The sequence below is a fragment of the Cavia porcellus genome, unplaced genomic scaffold, assembly GCF_034190915.1.
Source record: "Cavia porcellus strain 051 isolate PalLab524CR breed Dunkin Hartley unplaced genomic scaffold, mCavPor4.1 scaffold_37, whole genome shotgun sequence".
Classification (NCBI taxonomy): domain Eukaryota; kingdom Metazoa; phylum Chordata; class Mammalia; order Rodentia; family Caviidae; genus Cavia; species Cavia porcellus.
This window is the reverse complement of record NW_026947520.1, coordinates 9381163-9399568: the sequence shown is the minus strand read 5'-3', so window position 1 is coordinate 9399568 and position 18406 is coordinate 9381163. Positions and strand designations below refer to the sequence as shown.

Here is an 18406-nt window from a genome sequence, read left to right as displayed (position 1 = left end):
GTGGTGAGTGACGTGAGTGGAGCCATTCCACAGAAATGGGGCTCTGACAGAGGACATTCTGGGACTGGGCAGGACTGGCAAGTACAAGGTCAGCAGTGACTTCAGTCAGTTGTTCCCTTCCTGCACACGATTGGTGGAGTGAGCTAGGCCTGGGTCACATGACCTGGCTGAGACCCAATAGGGTTATCCGAAATCAATTCCCCGGCGGCAGCACACACTAACGCAGTGAAGCCTCAGAAGTTTGACTGACCCGGAGGGGAGGTGGCACACAGTAATACACTGCAGGTCTCAGCAGCTTGACTGATCCAGAAGGGGCGGGGCCAGCATACTGCTGCCCCTGTTTGCAGCTCATTAGCACATTGCAGTGGGAAGGGTCACCTAGCCAGCGTGCTTAAAAACCAAACCTTAATGTTGGGTTAAGAAGGAAAGACCTCCTCAAGAGAAGTTAAAGTGGGTAGCTCAAAGACACACTGTTTTAGAGAGGATTGAAGGAAAGTCTATGGAGAGTCAAGAGAAATCTCTAAGAGGGATGATGTAGACAAAGATTTGGGTCCACAAACATTTAGTGGTGTGGTTGGTCCAGAGTTGCATGGTTTGCGGTCCAGTGACCCAGTGTCTGTGACCTCCACCGGTCGCTCGGTGGGACAGAGCCCCACAGCATCATCAAGAGCAGATGCCACATCTGAGGATGCTGGTTGAGATGCTTCTGGCCTCCAATATCAGCATCTGCCTTAGACGCTTCCCGTTGAAAGCTGACTTGGTTGCTTCACTGTTCTGTGGACTGACGCTGAAAAAGCGGCCTTAAAAACAAAAAGCATTTCCTTTTATTGGTTATAATGTGATTGTATTTTCCAAGGCTCCCCTTTTGTTGCCTTTATCTATCAGTCCCAATGATGACTATTTACGATGGGTCTCTAAAATTTCATGCACGATAATTGTCCCTATTTATAATGTGCTGTGTGATAATTCAATACGTGTATGCAGTGTATAATAGATCGGGATAATTGGCTTTTCCAGCTCTTTGAACATTTACTATTGCTTTATGTTGGGGACCTTTGAACTCTCCTCCAGTGCCCATAAAATACCATTTTTGTTATCTATAATCACTCTGGTCTGCTGTAGAATGTGAGAATATTTTTCTCTCTAATAAATGTTAATGAAGCAGGGGCATTTAGACCTCCACATCTAAGGGTTACATATGCAATATTTCAGCTACTGTGGATGGCACATCCCTGTAAAAGAAATGGCACTATTGCCTGTGTGTAGAATGTTGGTAGGCCTCTACCCAACATGGGCAGGCTTTTATTCTTCCTCATGGTCATGCTATAAATAATACAATATAACAGTTACTTATATAGCTTTTGCCTTATAGTGTTAATGTTTAGTTGAACAGAGGACACACAGTTGTGTACAACTGGCTGCCTACTGGGATTGCGCCCTCAAGCACTCTGTAGTGGACTTCATGGAGTCCTACCCTGCTGACCCTGCTAATGAGGGATGCTTGCCCCAGGTTGCCTTTAACCATGTGGGAGGCCTTAGCTATGGCATAGCTTTTGGAATAGCAGCAGGAATGATTCCAGCTCTAGCTCTGATCGTGATACCAGCAGAGCCTTTTCTTTGTAATGGGCAAGACAGTCTTTTCCCAAACACAACCTGTTCCTAGAAAGTTGGACAAAACATTGGACAGGAGTGTTGTCCAGAAAACAAATACCTGCATGTGATCCTGGCATTCATTGTGGGTCCTTGTTTGAGACAGGAAGGAAAGGAGAACATTGCTGACAATCTTGGCTCCAGTTCTTCGATTCTTTTTATTTTTTATTGGTACCAGGGATCGAACTCACGACCGCCTGCTTGCAAGGCAGGTGCTTATGCCGCTGAGCTAAATCTCCAGCCCCTAGTTCTTTGGTTCCTGTGAGATGAATGCGAAGGCCATATCTAATTTTCCAGAAGCCGCGTGCGTTGAGTTCAATATTGCCTCACTACCACCACTCAGGAGAAATCGATGTCATTTCTAGAACCTCAAACGTGACCTGTTTGGAAACGGAGTTGTTGGGTGTGTAACTAGTTAGATTTCAGCTAGTTCATGCCGGAGTGTGCTGGACCTCTGACTCATTCTGTTTGCTGTTGCTAAGAATAAAGCAACATACAGGAGTGAAAATATGTATATTGGCTCACGGGTCTAGAAACTGAAGGTTGGGAGTCCCTATTTGATAGGACTCCAAAGGCAGAGATAAGGTGCATGTGTGTGTGTGTGTGTGTGTGTGTGTGTGTGTGTGTGTGGTGACCTAACCCAGCTGGTCTTTACAACAGTTCTATTTCTGAGATAAATCACTAAGCTAATAATCGATTAATCTGTTAATAGGAGGAATGCATTAATCTCTTCCGAGGGTTGAGCCCTAGTATGTCACAATGGCTTCACCCTGTAATGTCCCGAGGTGGGAAGTATATTCCAACATGTGGTTTGGCAGGGATTAACTGTTATCAAGCCACGGCAGATATGACGTTACAGAAGGGTCCTCATGGAGTGAGGTGGGTCCTTCAGCCTGTAGGACGGTGTTCTTGTGAGAAGGAGAAATTGAGACTCTGGAGCCAGTACCCACCAACGCGATGAAGACCTGCAGAGGGAATAGCCTAGTTCAACAGAGGCCAAGGGTACAGTAGCGCACCTGTGAACCAAAGAATCCCAAAGAGAACCAGCTGCCACACAGAAGCTTATGTTTTCCTCGATTCTTTTTTCCCCATTTCTATCTGTGTTAAAATTCGATTTTAACATGGACAGAATTCATGAATTCATGTTAATTCGTAGAATTTTAACTTTTACAGAACTCATAGAATTTTACTTTTGTAGAACTCTTCATTGGTATGTCTGGATTAAACTTAAGCCCAAGGACATTTCCTTGTCCCCTCCAGAACTCATGGCACAACAAACTGAAACAGTCACCCTATGGAACATTTCATGACACCTACTTCGATGATGTGCCAAACCTTTGCGGATCATGGAAATGAAATGATGACATGGCATACTTGCAAAGAATTACACTTTGCGGAGACACACGCTGTTACTTCCCTAAGATCACACCTCGAAGTTTGAACGCTGCAAGTTCCAGACCTAGGGTTACCCACTTGCCGTGGCTTGTCGTGGGGCGTTATAATTGCGTCACCAGTGCAAACGAATTTGCAAATGAAGACATCCATTTGCTTTCTATGAAGAAGGATTACCCAGTGTTATGGATAACCTTTCATTTTTGGTTTTGAAATATGGTATCCCCAAGTGACATGCAATGCCCTTAGCATAAATGGGAGGTGGCCAACAACAATCACATCTTGAGCGAGCCAAGTGAGTAGGTCCCTAAGCAAACACAACCCTGTTCCTTTGGCACATGTGAAATGAAGCCCCGGGGAAGGGAACACAACAGGAAAATTCTGCGGTGGAATTTTTTTCCCTCTTCAATGGTTCAGCATCCAAGTTTAGAATTTCTTTCTCTTTCTTTTTCTCTCTATTTTTCCCTCCCATGTCGGGGTCTTGTACTTAGAGCCTTGCACCGAGCTGTATCCCTATCTATATTTATTTCTTCTTTTGAGACAGTCTCTTCCTAAATTGCTCAGGTTGGCCTTGAACTTGTGATCTTCCTACCTCAGCCATCTAAGGAACTGGCAGGACAGTATGCACCACCACACCTGGTTTAGGAATTTTTTAATGAGTAATAAGATTGAGGACATACAAAATCGAGTCCAGGTCTGTTTCAATCCTCAGGACTGTTTTATAATCAAGCTCAGATACTGAAAACGCTTGCAAGTTCTCCTATGACTTCGTAATCATGCTGGCTGACCTTCCTACCACAGGATTGTATCTCTACCGAGAAATGAAGAAATGTCACATGGCGTTTTTTTTTTTTTCTTTTTCATCTGTAACTGCCAGTCGAAAAGTGGATCCTGTTAAAAAGTGTCCTCTAACAGTTAGGAAGAGTTGTTCTTCCTGTATAGAGTGACACCTTGACGCTCACTTTGATGAAATTCACCAGATTTCTATAATTTCCACAATCTTGGATTTTGTCATCTATTAGATTTTGTCATCTATTGAATATTGATAGGTACATTCTTGTCATCTATTGAATATTGTTGGTAGACCATGCATACCCTGGCTACTTCCGATTCATTATTAAAATGTCAGCTGCAAGAAAAGTTCAATGAAAGTTAGATTCAATAAAAATGAATAAATACCAGTTTACATTATGTTCATGACCCTTATACACACCTGCGGTATTGCATTATGTTTGTGACCTCTGCATGTTTAAATACCTTTGAGAAGACATCATATCAGGATCATCCTACCTATCAGATTATCATACCTGAAAATGTGCCAGGGAACACATTTTCCAAGGATGCGTGGTAATGTGACAAAGGACCCTTTAGAACACTTTATCTATTGACAGATGTCTGCTGGTCTCAAGATTAAGAGGTTATGACAATTAACAGATCTTTTCATGTAGGTCAGCTGTAGACAAACATTTTCTGCTCGGGTAGTAAAATAATTTCTTTTTATCACAGATTGTACAACCAACTCTGCAACTGTAGTGCAAAAGTTCCCAGAGAGTGGAGTGGCCTTGACTGTCTTGTAGTAAAACTTTATTGACAAAAACAGACAGTAGCCATAGTTGGTGATTCCTGTGGTATGAGATGTACTCAGAATTCCATCATTAATACTGTTGCTATAATCCTCATGCCCCTCAGTACACGGCAAACACAACAATATAGAATTGCTCTTCATAGAGTATTAAATGTCTTAATCAATCATATTATCAATTTCATTTGAGTAAAAGAACATTGCATTTCAAAGAAGGAGGAGAAACAGAAAGAGGAGAATGAGGAGAAGTAGCAGAAGAAGAGGAAGAGAGGAGGAAGGATGGAGGGGTGGAGGAGGAGGAAGATGTGGAGGAGGAAGAGGAAGTGATGTACGGAAGGAGAGTACGCCAGAAACTCTGTGATGGAATGCTTTTGAGTCCTGGTTGCGTGCTATTTAATGACGTGCTGGTGATCGATTTCCTCAGAAACTACTTGTGATAGCTAACTGATTATGTCAGTTTGAGTAAGGATCACCCAACTAAATTGGATCAGCGTAGTTCCGAATGTGGGTGACGGAATTTACCGAACACAGAAGTCCCACCCTATGGTAGCTGTCAGCTGGATGGCATAAAGGGGGAGAGAAGAAGGACGGCTTACTACGTCTGTTTCTTTGGAGGAGCTTATGCCAGCCTTGGCCTTCACCTCGGACATCGTCTTCGAGTATCAAGTGCACACTCTTCAGCCTTCTGATTCAGGCTGGCATGGGACACTGTAATGAGCTCCAGGCTTTGACTGGATCCTTTGGTCTCCAGTGTGTGGACAGACTCTGTGTACTCTCCTGCACCTGACTGGGGACAGCCACTATAAGCCAATCTCCTACCTTCTTGCTATGTGTATATCTCTCACTAAATGGTTTTCTCTAGTGATCCTTGAGTAATAAGACTACATTTTTGGGACATTGTTAGATAGGTGTAATGAATTCTTATTTCTGGCATCTTGCATGTTGGCTTTTCCCAGTTCTTGATGACTCTATCTATCTTGCATTTGCTGGAAGCCTTGACCCACTATTGATATTTCAGCCCACCTTTGAATCCCCTCTCCCTGCCCAAATCTGGATTTTTGTTATTTTTCTAGAATAGTAGCTATGTGGATCAGGTAGGCTATATCTTGGTAACTAAGTTTTTCTGTGGTTGTTCTTTTTTCCCTCTATCTCTTTTCTTTGTTTGTTTTCAATCAGATAGTAGCTTATATTGACTCCCGGGGAACAGATCCTGAAATGAAAACTATGCTTAAGGGGTCTTCTGGGGCATTTACTCTTACGATGGGCACTTATAGAGAAGTAGGGTAAGAACGAGCCAAGGCAGTAGTTCAGTTGCCACTGATGGTCCCACAGTGACCTGAGTCCACTTCCAAGGATACTCTAAAGCCAGGAAAGTCCCTCTGTCCCTTCTTGAGGAAAGAGAGATGTAACTTTTATGATCATCCCTTGTCTTTAGGCTGCCCAATAGGAATGATAATGTCCCTTTGGGAGAGACTACTGTCCTTGGCCAAAAGACACTGTCCAGAGAGAGATGTGGCTGAGTGCCAGCCAGCCATGAATGTGACCAGAAACGAGGTGGAAGGAACAATAACTAAACTCAGCATAGGTCTTGCTCATGCCACAGTATCCACTAGAGATGTTCTCCATGCAGATTCTATATGGAATATTCTGGAATGCAGGTTCTCCATGGAATATTCTGGAATGCAAGTTCTCCATGGAATATTCTGGAATGCCGGTTCTCTATGGAATATTCTGGGATGCAGGTTTTCCATGGAATATTCTGGAATCTTTCACGAGTAACTAGGGGGTCCAACTCATCCCCCTATGCCTGGGGCTATCCCAGCTTGGAAACTGGAACTCATCAGTTTTAGACAAACCAGGATTATTGGCTGCTTCACAACAGTTCAACCTGTTGGACTTCATCAGCTTGTCTTTCTGTTTCCTTCCTGTCTTCCTGGACCATTGGCTGCATCTGTAGTCACTAACTATGCATTCTGGGCTCTTGCCCATGAATTTGCAATTACTCATGGAATGTCTTTACCTTTTCATTTTCACATTTTCAAAAGTATATTTAAAGTCACACACACAAAAAGCAACACAAGACCATCTTCCCTCCATGTCTCTCTTTGTGGTTTGGTTTGTGGATTCTCCCTATCTTGGATACCAAAATCCCAGGCATAGTGTTTACATTAAACCTACTTACACCTTCCTCTTGTATGATTTGAATCAGTTCTCAATGGCTTAAAATGGCCCGTACAATATAGGTGCTGTGACAATATTCCCTAGACTGTGTTCTGTAAGGAAGAATGAAAAGAGAATTCAGTAGAGATACAACTTGTTCCTTCTGTGCACGTTGATGTGCTGCTAAGGAAAACATGGCTACCGATGTAACAGTTGGTAGAGCTGGTGGCGAAGGCCAGACTCGTGTCCCATTTCAGCTCAGGTTGGCTTTGGTTGGCCAGTTAAACAAAATGGAAATTGTCGTGTGATCCTCAGAGCTCTCTGCATCCTGGAATACTGGACAAAGGCCAGCAGATTCCAACACTACCCTTAGGTCGTTATCTTTGTCAGTGATGACGTACACCTGCAACCTCATTTAGAGAAGGGAGCGAGAAAAATGGCGGAGACTGAAAAATATGACCAAGCAAATGAAGATAATAGGCAAACAGGCTCTGGAAGGGAGATTGGAAAATTGTGGTTATTTATTTATTTATTGGTACCAGGAATTGAATTCATGCCCCACACTTGCCAGGCAGGTGCTATGCCGCTGAGCTACATCCCTGGCCCGAATACTGGTTATTTTTATTTTTTAAATTTTTTTTGGTACTGGGAATCAAACTCATGGCAGCATGCTTGCCAGGCAGGCGCTGTGACTTTGAGCTACATCCTTTGACCCAATAAGTGGTTATTTTGGAGGTCATAAATACATTCAAATAGAAGTTTCTCCTTATTTGAAAAGAGTTAACATTTTGGTATTCTTCAGTCGCATGGATGAGACAATAATTAGGGTTATTAATTTTTATTTAAATTAAATTCAATATAATGTGTTAAAGTCACAGAGCAACCAGCATGAACGTTTGCTATCTGAGATTGTCCAATAAAACAGAGGCAGTAACCTGCTACCCACCTCATGTCCCAGTGTGTGTGCTGGGTCTCTTCATGGATATGAATTGGATCACTGGTCTGATGCAGAATTCTTAACTTTTGATATCATGGGCATTTGGGAGCAGATGGTACATTGTCAGGCATGGGGGCTGGGCTGGTTTGTGTCTGTCCCAGGACTCCTGTGCATCATAGCAACATCCCTGACATCTACCCACTCACAGGCTGCTATTAGACCTTGCCCAGAGGTGACAACCAGAAATATTTGTCCCCGAGGGGCAATATTGCCCTTGGGTTAGGACTCCTCAAATCCTGTTTCCGAATGCTGGCAAGGCTATGGGAAAAATTAGTAAATTAGTTGATGAATTAATGTAATTAGTACAACCACGGAGATCACAATGGAGATTTCCTAAAAAAAATACTCAGACAAGAAATTCCACTTGACCTGGCCATTCCCCTTCTAAGTATTTTCCAAAACAGTTAAAGTTACTATATTGTTATAGTTACAGTAGTGCTTGCATGCCCAAGTGAATAGCATCACAATTCATATTAGCTAGATCTTGGAAACGGCCTATCAGCAGATGTGAATAAAGAAAACGTGGTATTTGTACACAATGGCGTCCTATCCTGCCATAAAGAAAGATCAGCATCAGTCATTTGTAGGCAAATGGACTCACCTTGAAAGCAGGGTGTTAAATGAAACATATCAGGCACACAGCTTAATTGTCTCATGATTTTCTGTAATGAGAAACCCAAAAGGTAACTAAAAAGCAAAATCACGGATAACAGGAAGAAAGGAAATTGGACTTTCCCAAAGTGGTTGGGGATTAAGAGGTGGATGAAGGGGAAGGGGATGGAGAAAGAAATTAAGGTGTGTTATATGCATGCACGAACTTCATGCAAGTAGTGTATATATTGTGTCCTGTACACAAGTAAAAAAAGATGAAAAATAATGTCCTCCTAGCATGGGACGTCAGATTTTGCCACTGTGCTGTTCTGTAAATGCAGACTCTCGACAGTGGTCACACTGGGATATGTTTCGACTTTTTCTCTTCATTCCTTGGTGGTGGGTAGCACACTGAGAGTCAAGCTGATACCTTCCAGTCTCTGCCAATCAAAAGCGTGGGCAAAAGAATTGAATACGATGATCTGTACCTGCCTTGATGTGAGCACTTGGTGGCTCAGATCAGATCATGGCCCCTGTACCAGCCATGACTTTCCAAGGCATTTCAGGGTGATGGAGAAAAAAGAAGTGGCCTCCCCCAGGGGTGCTGTCATTCCTACAGAGAGAAGGTCAGGAGCAAAGTCAACTGCACAGGGTTCCACGTGTACGAGGCTCTAACATGAAAAGCCATGCTTCAAGATTGATTAATTAACAGTTTCAAATGTCATCTCTGGGGAGGGGGAATAACATTTCTTGGATAATGACTGAACCTCAGAAATTACTGCTGGAAAGTTACTTTCAGGCAAGCGCATAGGCAAGTGAGCCAAATCCCTGGAACCTTGAAACTTAGCTTCAATAAAGCAAGAGCTCAGTTTACAAAAATCTATGCAGTCGTCAACGTTCTCTAACTCTATGATCTCTCCCGGATCTCTTTTTCCAAGTAGGATGACAGTTCACATTTTAAAACGCAAATAGTAGGTTTGTATGTTAGTGAATTTTGTAAGACAGATACTAGTTTGTGATCTGAATATCAGCAACTGAAACAGAAATATCTTCCGTAAGTTGAACCGTATCTCCTTGGCTTTCTTCTGAACTCACCTTCAATTCGTAGGTAGGGTTCTGTATGTCACAGGAGAAAAGTATTATTTACTTTTTCTAAAGGAGAAAAAGTAAATAATTTGCGGGTTTTGGGGGCCAGAGGACGTGTTTCACAGTCTCTTGGTTTTGACTTGGCGGCCCCAAAACTATCCATGAGTCAAATGCAGGTAAATACATATGATTTTGTGCAATTGGGCTTTGTTCATAGACATTGAAATTCGATTTTCATGTTTTTTGCGTGCATCAAAGATATTCTTTTTCAAATGTTTGAACATGAAAGTGTTGACTTACAAAAATAAGAGGCGAGCCATATATACTGGTGACCCCAAGTCTATTCAGAAGGTGACTAATGGAGCTGGCATGAAGCTTAGTGGTACAACACTTGGTTAGCATGCTGGGAGCCCTGGGGGTAATCCAGTCCCCCAAATGTTTGAGAGCTTGATGTGTGTAACGAATGAGCTGTGGGCCTGTACTTGTGCTTCTTGAACCTGTCGGAGGCTGTGATGTAGGCCAGGGATCAGTATTCCCTTAGCACACGAGGCTCTGGGTTCCATCAGCAGCATGGCCAAAGGGAAACCAAAATGCTGGTTGGTTGGAAAAAAATCTACGTAATATACTTGGTAATATATGCAGATACAGGACACAAAGACAAGGAAACAAGGCATCGTGCAAATAAAGTCCAATGAAAAAGAGAGGGAGGGCTCAAGGGAAAAATGATCCTATGATATGGCACTTAACAGTGGGAGAATCTGATTCATGTGGAACCTTTATGAGAGCTTCTCAGGGTCTTGGAGAGCCAGCAGAGACCTAATTATCTGAGTTAAGTAGAGTGGAAAGAAGCAATTTCTGAAGGGGAATCTCCCAGTGTAAGAAAGAGCTCTTCTCCTACAAGTCCATCTCCATGTGGTTCTCCACCATCTAACTCTTCTCCTTTTGCATGAATTCACAGGGTGAGCCTGCCATCCCCAGTTCTCGTCTGCTGAGAGTTTCCTTTCTACATCTGCACATGGTGATCCCCATCACAGAAGGCCCACAGCAGGATAACCACTGGCGGTTCTTAAACTCACGTCAGGGTAAGTGTTCATTTGTGGGGCTGCGCTTTGGATGTAGCATGGCTCTTCAGGAAAGTGTTTCACTCACCTGAAACCTGAGTTGTGACTTCTGCTTTGAACAGTGGCCTTGGAACTGGAGTTCTATAATGTTCTGATGATTACGGACATGAAAACGTGGAACTATCCTCTCTGTCCCTTTTGCCCAAAGGACTTTCCAGTGAAAGATCCCATTTGCCAAAGGGAAGTGATGTTGGAACAATGCTAGTTTGTAAGAGACAGGGTATATACAGAGGTCTGCTGGGAAGATCAGCCACAGTGTGATAAATGGAAGCAGATGGTACGTTTGTTAGGTTTCCATCACTGTTACAAAATACCTGAAGACGCATACACTTAAAAGAGGAAAGGTTTCTTTTGGTTCACAGCTTCAGAGGGTACAGTCCATGGTTGTGTGTCTACAGTGCTTTGAGGCAGGACATCATGCAGTAGAACCGAGCTGGTTTCCTTGGGGTGGCTAAAATAAAAATAAAAGAGAGGAAGGAGCCAGGTAGGACATTTGCCCTTCCAGGACACATACCCAGTGATGTACACTCTCCATTTAGACCCAGCTGCTAAAGTTGACACCTTCTTCCAGTAGCCCATTAGGTTATGAATCCATCATCACATCGATGAGACCAGATCCATGGTGATCCGGTCATCTCCCCTCCCCCTGCAGTTCTGAACCCCGCTGTGAGGGAGGTCAAGCTTTGAGCACAGGAATATCAGGAGAAACATTCCAGATCCAAATTGAAATGGCACAGCATGTGGGAAGTGATCTTGAGAAGTGATCAGTGGATCTCCTGCACCTTTGAGGGAGTTTTGGTGGAATAAAGCAGCACAGCTGGGGTGCAGAGGGAATGCTCATGTCACCAGTGGGTTCCACCTACTGCTTTTCTGCTGCAACCCGTCAATGCCTGAGCAACAGAGCCAGCTAGCTCACTTGCAGAGAGAGCCTCTTCTGGTGGAAGTGGGTATGTGTGGTGTCCGCTCATCCTTTGACAAGTTTTCAGCACTTCTGGGGGCCTCAAGGTGGAGTTTAGGAGTAGAGACCAGGCTAAGCCTAGGGGACTCCGGGGTTCATCCCCAGCACTTAACATTAAAAAAGCACACATAGAAAGATGAACAAAAGTCTCCTGGCCAGAATCCCTGTGCCTACAGCTTTTCTAGGACGGAGCCTGACCCTCCCCCCCCCGTCATGCCATTGTGACGTCATGCCGTTGTGACGTCATGCCGTTGTGACGTCATGCCGTTGTGACGTCGTGCCATTGTGACGTAGAGGGAGGCAGCTGTGGCCATTCAGAGTGGCCCCAGCAGGCGCAGCCAAGAGGTCAGGAAGTGGGCTCACAGGAAATGCTTGGTTCAGATCCACACTCAGGCTCGGGAAGACGACACCATTCGTGCTTGCTGCCTTGCCATGTGGGATCCAGCTCCCCACTTCTGGTTCTGGGCTATCAGGAAGCTGTTCCCGCTTTCCGCTCCTCAGTTGGCTTCTCAGGTAAAGATGCTGATGAATAATGGTGACCATTCCCTAGGACTTTCTAGAAAGTAAGGAATTCCTTTTTTAAATTTATGAGCACATGTGTGCTGTGCTGGGTGTTTGTATCCCTTGTGTGAAGTTGGCGCCTGCACGTAGCACATCTTAATTTCTTGTCACATCTCTTGCCCTCCCTTCACACCCACCTCTTGATCCCTACCCCTTGGAGAAAGAACCATCCCCCTACTCCCTTTTATCTCTCTTTTTATGTTGCTCTTTATTTATGCTGTGGTTTTCTCATTATGAGAAACCATGAGACATTTATGTCTGAAACTATATCTGAAACCTTCTGTGCTATTAGTGGAAATGTGAGTACAGCCAACATGGAGACCAGTATGGAGATTCTCCATAAAATTAAAGCCAGTCATGTGATCCAGCCATTTCCCTTCCGCATATTTCCCCCCAAGGAGTTAAAGAACTTATATAAGAGTGGTCCGTGTGTATTCACACCAATAACGGCACAATTCATGACAGCTAAACCTTGGAAGTCGCCTCTTTGGCCATCAGCAGATGAATTTATGAATCAAATTTGGTGTTTATACACAATGGATTGCCACTCTTCCATAGAGAAGGACAAATTTCACTTTTTTTTTTTTTTTTTTTTTTTTGGTCATTTGGAGACAGGGTCTTGCTAGGCAGTTCAGGCTGGTCAGCTCACTTTGCAGCCCAGGCTGGTCTCAAACTCTCAATAATCCTCCTGCCTCAGCCTCCCTAGTGCTGGGATTACAGGCATGTCAGGCTGGAATGACAGGATAAAATTTGACTCGCTTGTAGGCAAATGGCTATACCTTGAGACCATAGCAATGCTAAGTGAAATAAGCCAGAGACTCAGGCTTAAGGGTGGCTTTTAAAAAAAAAATTTATTTAAAGAGAAAAAGAAAAAAAAAGGGTACAAGTAATACAAAATTTAAAAGATAAACAGTAAGAAATCACTAGTTAATAGATTACACATTCTCATCCTAGAAATAGTTGTTCAAGTTACCAAATTAAAGCATATAAAGTGGACTTTCAAACAGTGAGACTGCAATCAGTTTTGTTCAGTGATCCAACAACATTCAGTAATATGGTTATCTATCTTATACACTTAAACATATATGCAGTTATAACCTTTAGAGGACTTTCTTTTCTTTTCTTTTCTTTTGTACAATGACAATTACACATTTTGGATTTTATTACTCCCACAGTTCTTATTAATTTTTTTGAAGAGAGTAAAACCAAATATGACATATCAGAACAGAGTCAGTCAAATCAAAAGGACGGACATAATAGATAATGTAAAAACAAAATACAAGGTGATCAACAATGGTTACCATACTGCCTCTTGCTATCTTAAGAAGAATTGCCTATATCATCAGTTATAATAAAATTGAACAAAACAGTAAAGAATAAAACCAAAATATTGGAGACATTACAGGACTTTAAAAGAAGATAATAGTCACCCAGAATGGGCATCATAATGAATCTTATTGTCTTCACAGTTGTTGCCTATACTTTCGAACTTGGTATTATCAAGCTAAGCAGAATAGGGGAAAATCAGTCAAAATAAGATGGTGAGAGCAATACAGGATTTCAAATCAAGTTAGTAGGAAATGAAAATAGGTTACTATAATGTATCCTGCTACTTTTTAATTTTTCCCTTAATTAAAAAGATAAAAATAAAAAGGTCAATAATAAAAAAAAAGGAGATTGAGATAAAAGAGGGTATAACAACAGAACAGCGCAGGTCAAAGCATAACCATTTAAGCAAAACAGTGTTTCACCACAAGATATCCTGACATAAAAGTAGTTACCATACTGTCTCTTTCCTTGAAATCTTTGAGTATAACTTCGTATACTGTAGCACCAAACATATCCAGACAATGTAAAACCATTCAAGAGAATGACATTATTGCAGGGTATTTAGAACCAACTAACAGAAAATCAACAATGGTTTCTGTATAATCTCCTTGTCTGTAAAAGTTTTTGCTTATATTATCACATATAATAAAATCCAATAAGATATAACCTGTTAAGGGTGGCTTTAATAACTAAACACAGCTTTGGAGTAGGAGGTTACAAATGTACCCTAGGTCTTCCTTTCCCAGGATGGCTTCTGCTCTCTGGAGAGAATCTGGCATGACCTGGAGACCTTTCTGATCGTCAGACTATGGCTCAGAATGGGTGGAAGGGAGGGAAGGTACTATGCCACCTCCATGCATTGGTAGCACCAGCAAACCCCAAGCATCAGAAGGGCTAAAGGGGGGCAAGCCTGCTCTCCACGCTGCAGAGCTTAGTCTCCTTCTCCCTGCCATAGTCACTGGGGTCTAGGTTAGAATGAGAGCTAAAGAGGACAAAAACACACAAAAACACAATGACCTTTTCAGTTTTTGTTTTGTTTATGTCTTCTGTTAAATTCAAAGCTTCCGGCAGTCATTTTGCAAGAAGCATCTTTTCCATGCAGGCCTAAAGCCATAGCTCGTACCCACTATTGACACTGAGCGGCTTTGCAAATTCACGTGCTGTTGTGATTTCCATAATTTGTCCTTTAAAGGGAGCCCAGGTTCCTTTGCTTAGTGTGGGAAACAAACTTTTCAGGTGCCTTCAAGACCAATTTGTGGCTCCAAAGTCATTGATAATGCTGGAGCCCGACCTCTGTCTTCCAGCCTTTAGCACCTGCTAAGTAGTTTTACTTGTAGCCATGTGGAAAGCAACTGTACATGTAGCAGGGAAATGTTTTAAGTAATTTTTTTTTTTGCCATTTATTCTGCATTGGAGATTGACAGTCTTTCGATCCAGCTGGAACGGTGCTAAAAAAAAATTGACATTGGTTTTGACTGACAGCTTTGTTTTGCCATATTTGACTTTATTCTCTCCCCCCCCAAAAAAAAGTAATAAGAACTAAGGAGTAATAAAATCCAAAATGTGTAAATTTTGTTGTAAAAAAGAGAGGGAGGAAAAAAAAAAGAGCTCTAACGGATATAACAGCAAGTGTGTTTAGGGGTGTTAAATAGCTGACTATATTAATGTTTTTGGATCCTTGAACACAGCTGTTTGCAGTCTCTCTGTTTGAATGTCTACTTTGTATTCTTTGATACTGTGATTTGAGCAACTATTTCCAAGATGATAATATGTAATCTATTAACAGGTGATTTCTTAATGTTATGTTTTTTTTTGTAGTTCTGTATTATGTGTAACCTTACACTGCTTTGTTTTGTTTTGTGTTTTTCTCTTTTTCCTTTTAAATAAAAAAAAAATTGACAGACCGAGTAGCTAATTAAAAGTAGGTGTCTGCAAAGGCTCATGATTAATTCACGATAAACGTACTCTGCATCCATTATTTTTTCTTAATGTTCTGCTAAAAAGTGGGAGTCTTTCAGTGGGAACTGAAATATGTGTTCCTAAATACCTAATAACAATATCCATTATGTCTCGACAACATAAAGCCGTCCTCGCGGGGTATTGTAATGTCTAAACATCTCAGAATTCAGCATATTAAACTCTTTACCTCCCCTAAGTGAAAGAAGAGTTTGGAGGTAATGAAGAGAACTCTCTGATTCTGTGTCTGGATACCCTAATTTATTCCCCTCCAGAAGAAAAGAGCTTAATGATATCAACAGATACCTTTATTGGGAAACAAAAGAAAATGTCATTTTTCTAAGATGCTGTTTTATTTGAAGAAATCTGTCAGAACTCTCGGCTTATTAGCCTTAAATATCCTAAGGCAATTGTGATTTTTTTTAATCCTTTCATAGCTACATATAAAAATAAACTTCTATAAGGCTACTGGATGGCAGCAAATCCACATGGAGAGGAAACTTAAGGTTAATGGCCAGGCGTGGTGGTGCATGCCTGTAATCCCAGCTCTGGGGAGGCTGAGACGGGGATTGCCATGAGTTTGAGGCAAAGCTGAACATGAGACCCTGTCTCAGAAAGGTTAAATAATAAATAAGTAAGGTTATTGTGCTGTTGTGTCTCAGAAAAATAAAAGATGAAGGAGGGGAAACAGGCAAATAGCAAGAGAAAAACAGAGCAACTGCTGTTAATATCAAGGTGTCTTGTGCCCTTGAACTTGCTGTGAGGTTGTAGCAGTGATACAGAAAATCTACGTAGTCCCTGTTATTTTGTTTAGTTTGAATCTGATCCTAGCAAAATATCATACATATCCCTAACACAGAGCATTATTTAAAAACACCTGTCCAGGATTCTCTAGAAGAATCAATGTCATGAAAAGTAGAAGAAAAAAAAAAAAAGATCCTGAAATGATTCAGGATTCTTTCAGATTTGAAAGATTTAAGAAATAGAATAGGGGCTGAGGATTTAGCTCAGTGGCATAAGCACCTGCCTTGCAAGCAGGCAGTCGTGAGTTCGATCCCTGGTACTGATAAAAACGAAAAAGACAAAAAAAAAAAAAAAAGAATAAATGTACCTTCATCTTGACTGGATCCTGGATTGAAAAAAAGAACAGCTTGAGTAATTATGTGGGGACTCTGTGGGAGTTTATTGAATCTATGTTCATTTTATAGTGGTTACACTGGTAATGTATTTACCAAAAAAGTCTAGGAGTCCCATGCTAAAGTATTGAGGGCAGGAAGGGAAATATAATTCATGCAGCTTTGTACAAAACATCAGGAACACTGGGGGCATAGAGCTCAGCGGTAGAGCACCTGCCTACCATTCTGTAATCCTGAATTTGATCCCCAGCACAACTAACCAACCACCCAATCAACAAAAGAAAATCCATATGACACACATGCAAATGTGTGCCTTAGTTTTCTGTGGTGGACTGATGCAGAGAAACCTGGTATATAGATGTATTTTCCTGAGCATGTACACACACAAGTACCAAAGTTTCCTCTATGCCTTTGAGGTGTTGCCTGGGATGGAATATTGGGGATGGAGAGAGAGAGAGAGACAGAGAGACAGACAGACAGACAGAGAGAGAGACAGAGAGAGAGAGAGAGACAAAAACAGAGAGACAGAGACAGAGAGAGACAGAGACAGAGACAGAGACAGAGAGACGGACACAGACAGAGACACAGAGAGACAGACAGAGACACAGAGAGACAGACAGAGACACAGAGAGAGACAGAGACAGAGAGACAGAGAGAGACAGAGACAGAGAGACAGAGAGAGACAGAGAGATAGAGACAGAGGGAGAGAGAGACAGAGACAGAGAGAGTAACAGAGACAGATACAGACAGAGAGAGGAGACTCAGAGAGAGAGTGAGAGACAGACTGAGAGAGAGAGAGACAGACAGAGAAACAGAGAGAGAGACAGACAGAGACAGAGAGACAGAGATAGACAGAAACAGACAGAGGGAGACAGAGAGACACAGAGAGACAGAGAGGGAGACTGAGAGAGAGATACAGACAGAGAGACAGAGAGACAGACAGACAGAGAGAGACAAAAACAGAGAGACAGAGAGAGAGACAGAGACAGAGAGAGAGACAGAGACAGAGAGAGAGACAGAGACAGAGAGACAGACACAGAGACAGAGACACAGAGAGACAGACAGACACAGAGAGACAGAGACAGAGAGAGACAGAGACACAGAGACAGAGACAGAGAGAGACAGACAGACACAGAGAGACAGAGACAGAGAGACAGACACAGAGAGACAGAGACAGAGAGAGACAGACAGAGAGATAGAGACAGAGAGGGAGAGAGAGAGACAGACAGAGAGAGAGTGACAGAGACAGATACAGACAGAGAGAGAAGGAGAATCAGAGAGAAAGAGAGTGAGAGACAAAGAAACAGAGAGAGACAGACAGAGACAGAGAGACAGAGACAGACACAAAGACAGGGAGACAGAGACACAGAGAGATAGAGAGAGGGAGACTGAGAGATACAGACAGAGAGACAGACAGAGACAGAGAAGGAAACAGAGACAGAGCGAGAGAGCGAGACAGACAGAGAGAGACAGACACAGAGACAGGGAGCAGAGAGACACAGACAGACAGAGAGAGGCAGAGAGAGACAGAGACAGAGAGAGTGTGACAGAGACAGAGAGAGAAGGAGACTCAGAGAGAGAGTGAGAGAGAGACAGACAGACAGAGACAGACAGAGAGAGACAGAAACAGAGACAGAGAGAGACAGAGACAGACACAGAGACAGAGAGACAGACAGAAACAGAGATGGAGAGACAGAGACAGAGACAGAGAGACAGAGAGAGACAGAGATAGAGACAGAGAGACAGACAGAGATACAGAGAGACAGAGACAGAAACAGAGAGACAGGGAGACAGAGAAAGACACAGAGACAGACAGTGAAAGACAGAGAGAGAGACAGAGACACAGACAGAGGGAGACAGAGAGACACAGAGAGAGAGAGAGAGTGA

The 18406-nt window shown here is 42.5% G+C and overlaps 1 protein-coding gene across 5 annotated transcripts in view; it reads left to right on the top strand.

Moving 5' to 3' along the window:
- LOC100717716 (steryl-sulfatase-like) overlaps positions 1–18406 on the top strand; it is a 188675-nt gene that overhangs the window by 34993 nt on the left and 135276 nt on the right. For all 5 annotated transcript variants that reach the window (XM_063243266.1, XM_013145438.3, XM_013145436.3 and 2 more), the window contains one exon: positions 10417–10540. The gene's annotated coding sequence lies outside the window, so the exon portion shown is untranslated. The remainder of the gene's footprint in view (positions 1–10416; positions 10541–18406) is intronic.